Below are 8,240 nucleotides of genomic sequence, written 5' to 3' on the forward strand. Positions count from 1 at the left end.
TGGTTGATTTCAACATCATTCCCTCAAGATTACTCCCCTTCAAAACCTTGGCTGGTTAAAGTATGTGGGGAGAGGGGGCTCTGCAACCTTATGGGTGGTTTCATTCCAGTCAGGTCTGCTTTCCAGGAATCATATTCCCTTTGATTAACAGCAGAGGGTGGGACTCCAGGGTCTGAGATGCCACTCACTGCCCACTTTGGAAGGGTCACTCCATTCCCCTCAGCTTTCTAGGTCACAGTTTCCCTTTCAATAATACAGCCTGATTCAGTTCATTTTCCTTCCGTAGTCTCTATAGCATCCTGTATAATTCTAAATTATTATTCATTTCATTTGTGTACCAAGTATTATTTATTAAGCATTTTTTATTCTGTGCTCTTCTATCTATATTTTGGAAAAACAGTTTTTTAGGGGGATACTATTTACTACTTAAGCTTGTAACCACTGAGTTAATTGCCTTTGAGTTACACATTCGAATACAAATTTCCTAGTAAACCCTGATGGATTCACAGGATCCAAAATAGGAGTTGATAACTGAAGGTCATTGTAAAAACTGAAGAGTATTTTTAATCAAAAATAGGATGGATACTGATAATAGTTTGTACATGTTGTTTTTTTTATCTTATTGGTATCTTGAAAAATTCTGATTTTTTTCAGGCAGCTCAAGTACTTTGATCAACCTGCATTTTTAATATGTTGATAAATTAGCAAACTCTTGTTTGTATCCTGTTTGATGTACAAATTAGAAACACTTTACTATGAAATTGAACAAATTGATGCAGTAGATAAATCCTTTCAAAGGAATAAATTGTTTCACTTAATGAAACCAGAGTTTTTCCCTCCTAACTGGAAGTAATTTTATTATCTATTTGGGCCTTCTTCAGGAAAAGACTTCACATTTGTTATCCCAGTCTTTGGAATGTTCAGGAATTTATTTTTACCACTTACAATATTCTATTACTTGGTGTAAATTTCTTAAAAGTTATTTTAAAAGTTCTTTTGTTTTTTCACTGTTTCACATTTCTCATTTAATAAAATAAAACAAAATAATATTTCTCATTTAACAAAATAAAACAAAAATAAAAACGATATAACAAAAAAAAAGAAGTGTCCGAGTTTCATAGAATGTCTGAAAAAAAATAACAGGGGTGTGGTAACAGGGGTGTGGGGAGCCAAGATGCCTATGTGAGAGCAAGTACTCACCTAAGCTCTAGGTAGTTTGAAGCAGCAGCAGCACTGCGGATTCTCAAACATATCAGCCAAGGATGGGAGTTCTGTGGATCTGAGAGAGAGAGGAGCGCAGAACCCCAGGCAACTGCAGCAGATACTCCTGAGAATATCAGCTGGCAGATTAAATGTCTGTAAGTCATCTACTTGAACTTCCTGGAGCCAAGATGGTGGAGTGATCTGTAAATGCTCTACCGCTCCCCTTGTTGACCTTGAAAAATCCAGAGAATATTTCCCCAGGAAAAATCCTGGAAAAGTGGGATCAGCAGAAGGGGTAAATAGTCTCTTAGCCCATGAGTCTAGGGAAATCGCAAACTCTGGATAATTTTCCATCAGACATCTTAGCTGTCTAGCCCTCCCTTCTGCACCTCAGTTTCCCTCTCAGTGAAAAGCCTCAGTAAAAGTATATGACAAGAGTGTGCCCTCTTAGCCCATGTGGTATCTCACAACACGAAAGTCAGCTTTCTAGGCATCAGTATGCCCTTCATCAACAACAGGAGATTGGACTCCACGTTCTGAGATGCCCCTGACTTCTCTTCTGTGATCTCTTTCTAGGCACTTGAACATCCTAGATCTGAGTTTCCATTCCTTTGAAAGCAGGTTCCAGGACTCCATTATCTGAGGAGGCAGTAATAGCCTCAGGGTGATCTCACACCAATTATTTGGATTTATAATCTCAATTTCCCTTTCAGTAACAAGGGGAAAGACTGCATAATCTGTGATACACCTCACTGACACCTTCTGGGTGGATCTCACAACCACTTGAGCTTCCTAGGCCTCTTTTTCCCTTTCAGCAAAATCAGGGGATTGGAATCCATGATCTGAGATGTCCCTCACTGCCAGGTACTGGGTGATCTCTCATCAGGAACCTTAGCTGTCTTGACCTCACTTTCCTATCCAGTGAAAGCAGCATCTTGGTCTAAATTGTCTGAGGGGGTCCTTCTAGCTTGAGGGTGAAGTCCTAACAGTCATTAACACTTTCTGGACCTCAGTTTCCTTAACAGTGAAAAGTCTCAGTAACAGTTTATGACCAGAGTGTGTCCTCCTAGCCTACATGCTATCTCATACCAGGAAAGTCAGCGTTCTCTGTCTCAGTTTCCCTTTCTGTAACAGCAATAGGTTAAATTATATGAGCTGAAAGTTCCCTGGAAGCCTTTGGGTGATCTCATGCCAGTCACTTCAGCTCTTGAGCCCTTTCAGTGAAAGTGGGATTGAGGACTCCATTATCTCAGAGGAGTCTGCAAGCTTATGCCCAATCTCAAACCAGTTACTTCAGCTTCCTGGGCCTCAGTTATCCATTTCAATCCCTTGAAAGTCATAACACATGTGAACTGAGGGGCCTCTCCCAGCCTATTGGTGATCTCACACCAATTGTGTGGATTTATAAGCCGCAATTTCCCATTCAGTAACACAGAGGTTTGGACTCTATGATCTGAGATGCCCCTGATTTCTCCTCTATAATCTCTCTCTTCCCACTTTAACATGGCACACACTTAGTTTCGATTCTTTTGAAAGGAGGTGCTAGGATTCTATTATCTGAGGAGACACTAACAGCCTAGGGTAATCTCACAGCAATCCTTCAAATTTCCAGGCCTCTATTTCCCTGTGAGCAAGAGCAGGTGGTCAGACTCCATGATCTGAGATGCCCCTCACTGACGACCTCTGGGTGATTTCCCATCAGACACCTCAGCTGTCTGGTCTTCACTGTCCCTTTCATTTCAATGAGCATCTAGGTCTAAATTATCTGAGAGGGGTTTGTCAGCTTTGTGGTGAAGTCATAACATTTACTAAAGCTTTCTGGACCTCAGTTTCCCATTTAGTGAAAAGCCTCAGTGAAAGTAAATGACCCGAGTGTGCCCTCCTAGCCAATGTGGCATCTCACAATAAGAAAGTCAGCTTTCCAGGCTTCAGTGACCCTTTCAGTAGGATTAGGGGGTTGGACTCCATGATCTGAGATGCCCCTGACTACTCTTTGTGATCTCTCTCTAGGCACTTCAACATACTAGATCTCAGTTTTCATTCCTTTGAAGGAGGTTCTAGGATTCCATTATCTGAGGAGACAGTAACAGCCTCAGGATGATCACACACCAATTGTTCGGATTTATAAGCCACAATTTCCCTTTCAGTTACACAGGGGTTTGGACTCCATGATCTGAGACACCCTTCACTGCCAGTCTCTGGGTGATCTCACAACAACCACTACAGCTTTCAAGAACTCTGTTTTCCTTTCTGTAACAGCTGGGGGGTAGGGGGGTGTGGAATCCATGATCTGAGATACCCCTGACTGCTACTGTGTGATCTCTCTCTCTAGGCACTTCAACTTGATAAACCTCAGTTTCTATTTCTTTGAAAGTAGGTGCAGGTACTCACCTGCTCCCAATGCATCCTGGGCCATCTGCAGTCATCCTGAGGAATGTCAGATCACTGTATTCAGATGGCTCTGGAGGAGAAGTGAGGCTGGTGACCTGCACAGCCCTCCCTCACTCAAAACAAATTCAAGTGCAAATCTTGTCATCATTTCTCTGATCGGCATGGTCTTCTTCGGGAACGAAGGACAAACACGAAAGCAGGTACTTTCCAATGCTCCTCCATTATCTGAGGGGGCAGTAACAGCATCAGGCTGATCTCACAGCAATCCATTGTATTTATAAGCCTCAATTTCCCTTTCAGGAACACAGGTGGTCAGACTCCATGAGGGGAGATGCCCCTCTGGGTGATCTCACAACAACCACTTCAGCTTCCTGGTCCTCTGTTTCCCATTCTATAACAGCAGCAGGTCAGACTCCATGATATGAGATGCCCCTGACTTCATCTCTCTGATGTCTCTCTAGGCACTTCAACATGATAGACCTCGGTTTACATTCCTTTGAAAGCAGCTGCTAGGACTCCTTTATTTGAAGAGTCAGTGCCAGACTCTGGCTTCAGACTTCTAGGCCTCAGTTTCCCTTTCTGTAAGAGCAGGGGTTGTGACTCCATGATATGAAATGACCCTAACTGCCACCCTCTAGGTGGTCTCACAAAAACCACTTCAGTTATCTAGGTCACTGTTTCCCTTTCTGCAACAACAGGGGGTTAGTCTCCATGATCTGAGATGCTCTGAATTCACCTGCATGAACTCTCTACAGGCACTTCAATATGCTAGACCTCAGTTTCCATTCCTTTGAAACCAGATACTAGGACTCCATTATCTGAGGAGGCACTGCCAGCCTAGGGCTAATCTTATTCCACTCACTTCAGATTTCTGGTCTCAATTTTACTTTCTGTAAAGTAGGTGGTCAGATTCCATGATGGGAGATGCCCCTCACTACCACCCTCTGGGTGATCTTACAACAACCACTTCAGCTACCTAGGCCTCTATTTCCCTTTCAGTAACACATGGGATTGGACTCCATGGTCTTATTTGTCCCTCACTGCTGAACTTAGGGTGATCTCTTATCAGGAAACAGCTTTCTGGGCCTCACTTTCCCTTTCACTGAAAACAGCATGTAGGTCTCAGTTATCTGAGATGGTCCTGCTAACTTTAGTGTAAAGTCATAACAAAGACTAATGCTTTCTGGTCTTCAGTTTCCCTCTCAGTGAAAAGCCTCAGGAAAAGTATATGACCTGAGGCTTCCCTCCCAGCCTAAGTGATATGCCACACCAGGAACATCAGCTTTCTAACCCTCAGTTTCCCTTTTAGTAAAAGCAATAGGTCTAGCAATGAGGCCTACTAAGCTGAAGTGATTGTTGTGAGATCACCCATAGCTTGTCAAGGGCCTGTGAAGTCACAGAATTCAACCTGATGTTGTCATAGGTAGGGAAACAGAGGTCCACAGAACTGAAGTGACACTTTGAAGATCACTCACAAAATAGCTGGCCCCTGTAAGATCAAGGGGTCCAACATTCTCCTCAATCAAAGGCAGCATGAGTCCTGGAAAGCAGACCTTATTAGTGTAAGGTCACCCTTAGGCTGTGAGAGCCCCCTCAGTTCACATACTTTATGACCGTCAAGGGACTGAAAAGGAACCTAAGGCCTAGCAAGCTGGGATTAGGCATAAACTGGCAGACTTCTCTGAGATAATGGTGTCCCCAGGCCTGCTTTCACTGAAAGATGAAATAAGGCCTTGAAAGCTGAAGTGATTGGTGTGAGATCACCCAAAACCCACCAGAGCCCATTCAGAACTTATCATTTAACTCATTGCTGTTACCAAAAGGGAAACTGAGGCTTACAAAGCTGACATTCCTGGTGTTAGACACCACCTAGGCTGCCAGGGCACAATGGTGTCATACAATTTTACCAAGGCTTTGCACTGAGAGGGAAACTGAGGTCCAGAAAGCTCTAGCGTTTGTTATGACTTTGTGGTATAGCTGGCAGGTCCCTCTCAGGTAACTGAGACCTTGATGCTGATTTCACTGAAAGGGAAAGTGAGGCCCAGAAAGCTGAGGTTTCTGATTTGAGATCACCCAGAGTTTGGCTGTGAGGAGCATCTCCAATCATGAAGTCCAAGCGCTTATGTTACTAAAAAGGAAACTGAGGCCTTGGAAGCTGAAGTGGTTGTTGTGACATCATCCAGAGGGTGGCAGTGAGGGACATCTCAGGTCTTGGAGACTAACCCTCTGCTGTTACTGAAAAGGAACTTGAGACCTAGAAATCCCAAACAATTGGTGTGAGATCAGCCTGAGACTGGCACTGCCTCCTCAGATAATTGATTGTTTCTTTTAAGCCTTCCTTGTATTCCGAGAGTTTAGCACCAGGCCTGGTAACACCTGATAGCTGCAAAGGAGCTGACTGACTGCCTGTGCAATGAAGTATGAACGCACACATACACACACACACAAAAGCAGGGTGGCTCATCATCCCCATCACCCCCCATCCCCCACAGTCCTGGGCTCTCAGCTCTCTTTACATTCTATGTATATATATATATATATATATATATATACATATATATATATATAAAACTATATTACATATGTACATTCTAGATATTCTATATTCTATACATATAATCATGTATTATAAATTATGTGACATATATTCTATACATACATAATTATAAAATATATAATTTACAATCCCCTAATGGTAACATTTTCACTTAATTTAATGTCCAAGGCCCAGTACTCTTGGCACTTCCAAAGAAAAGAGATTATTGTCCATAAATTAATATATTTCCATTTTTGAAATACATGCCATGGTGATTTCCAGCTCCATAAAATCTTTTCCTTTGCTTCCTTATGGAGCTGGATGTCCTCTCAACACCCTGACTCTTTTCCCTTTCAGAGACTTAGCAGGTAGGAGCTGATCCAAGTAGTCAGCCAATATAGAAGTACACTTAGAAAGGTGGACAGTTTGAATTCATGCCTGTTATCATTAGGTTCCATTAGATTGGGCTGGACTAAGTGTTCTAAGTTATTTTTTTCAAAATTTTCTTACTCTAAGATTCCAGATGAAGGGTTTCTTTTCTCAAGGAGTTGTGCTGGCTAGGGGTGGCCAGGATTCCCAAGCAGGGAAACCTTTGAGAGCTTTCTCAGAGGGAGATAATGAAACAATTCTCAGTCTGAACACCAAAAGGAAGGGTTGCTTTAATATCTTTTGCAATAGTCACAGATCAGGGTAACCAGTATCCATAGCCACATATATTTACCATATCCAACATTAATACAGTATTAGATTTACTAGGGGCTTTCCATAGATTATGCTGAAAAGTGGGGTGGGCAGGATTCTCCAGATTGTTAGCTGACGTTGCTTTGTAGACTAAAGCCAGTTAAAGACTGATTTCTAAAAATCTTTTCCTTTGCCATTTCTAGTTCTTCAATGAGGTCCCAACAATGCACAATAAGCATGGGGGTAGAGCCTGAAATCTTAAAATATTACCGCCCTAACACAGTTACTAATCTGCTACTGATTTTCTCCACATATTTACGTCAGTCTTTTAACAATTACATCCAGATCCCAAAGAGATGAAGGAATAGTATAGTTTCTGACAGTATTTCCAATACAATGAATTATCAAATTAATGTCAAGCACTTTTCTTTAACCCATTGCAAATCAGATAATTAAGGTAACTTGGATTACTAGCAAACTCCCTGACTTGTATAGTATGAAAGTAATAATAGTAAACAATAATGAATTTCACTCAATATGAGACTAGAATACATTAAATAACATTTGTGGAGGGGAGAAGTTCTCTTGGTGGTCAGGCACTGGGAGAATGGTCGAGGTCGAACTTGGAGTGGAGATTCCTCCTGGGAGTTCAGGATTGTGCATAATCTTCAATGTCATCATCAGGGAATAGGAGGAGGAGAAGGAACACATGGGGATGAAGACGAGGAGGATGAGGATGAAGACGAGGAGGAGGAGGAGGAGGAGGAAGATGGTGTCAGTCATACTGACAATGGTCAAGGTGGGTCTCTGAGAGGAGAAGAGAGGAGAGGGGTTACCTCCTGGGAGTTCAGGGCTGAGGATATTCATCAAGGTCATGGCCAAAGTCAATTTTGGGGAGGGGGGAGAAAGGGGAGGGGGATGCAGAAGGCAAGGAAGAGGGGGAGAGAGAGGAGGGGAAGGGGCAGGGGATAAGAAATAGGATGGGGGGAAAGAGGATGGGGGAGGGGAAAGAGATGGAGCAGGAGGAAAAGAGGATGGAGAGGAGAAGGAGGAGGGGAAGGGAGAGGGCAAGGAAGCTCTCCGGGGGTCAGGCTTGGGAAGAAAGGTCAAGGTTGGTCTCTGGTTGCTGTCCAACTCTCACCTGTGGTCCTAAGTCTGGTCCTGGCCTGGACAAGGTGGGTCTCTGAGAAGAGAAGACAGGAGAGAAGTTACCTCTTGGGAGTTCAGAGTTGCAGACCTCCTAGACAGCTTGGGTAAAGCAAGTAATCATTTAATACAGGCCTATTATGTGCCAGTCACTGGACTGAACACTAGACAACTATTATCTGATTCTGGGTGGAGATGCCTCTCAGGAGTAGGAGTCTGGAAAGGATGACCCACCTCAGTCTCTCGAAGGAGATACCCCTTCAGGTCTCAGATCTGGAGAGAA

The 8,240-nt window shown here is 43.1% G+C and overlaps 1 long non-coding RNA gene across 1 annotated transcript; it reads right to left on the bottom strand.

Moving 5' to 3' along the window:
• Nucleotides 1–6,765: 6,765 nt before the first annotated feature.
• Nucleotides 6,766–8,240, bottom strand: LOC140515150 (uncharacterized). Its single transcript, XR_011970859.1, has 3 exons — nt 8,192–8,240; nt 7,953–7,994; nt 6,766–7,618 (listed from the first exon to the last, which is right to left on the bottom strand). It is a non-coding gene; the product is annotated as an uncharacterized lncRNA (long non-coding RNA).

This window comes from Notamacropus eugenii, chromosome X (genome assembly GCF_028372415.1).
Source record: "Notamacropus eugenii isolate mMacEug1 chromosome X, mMacEug1.pri_v2, whole genome shotgun sequence".
Taxonomy (NCBI): Eukaryota; Metazoa; Chordata; class Mammalia; order Diprotodontia; family Macropodidae; genus Notamacropus; species Notamacropus eugenii.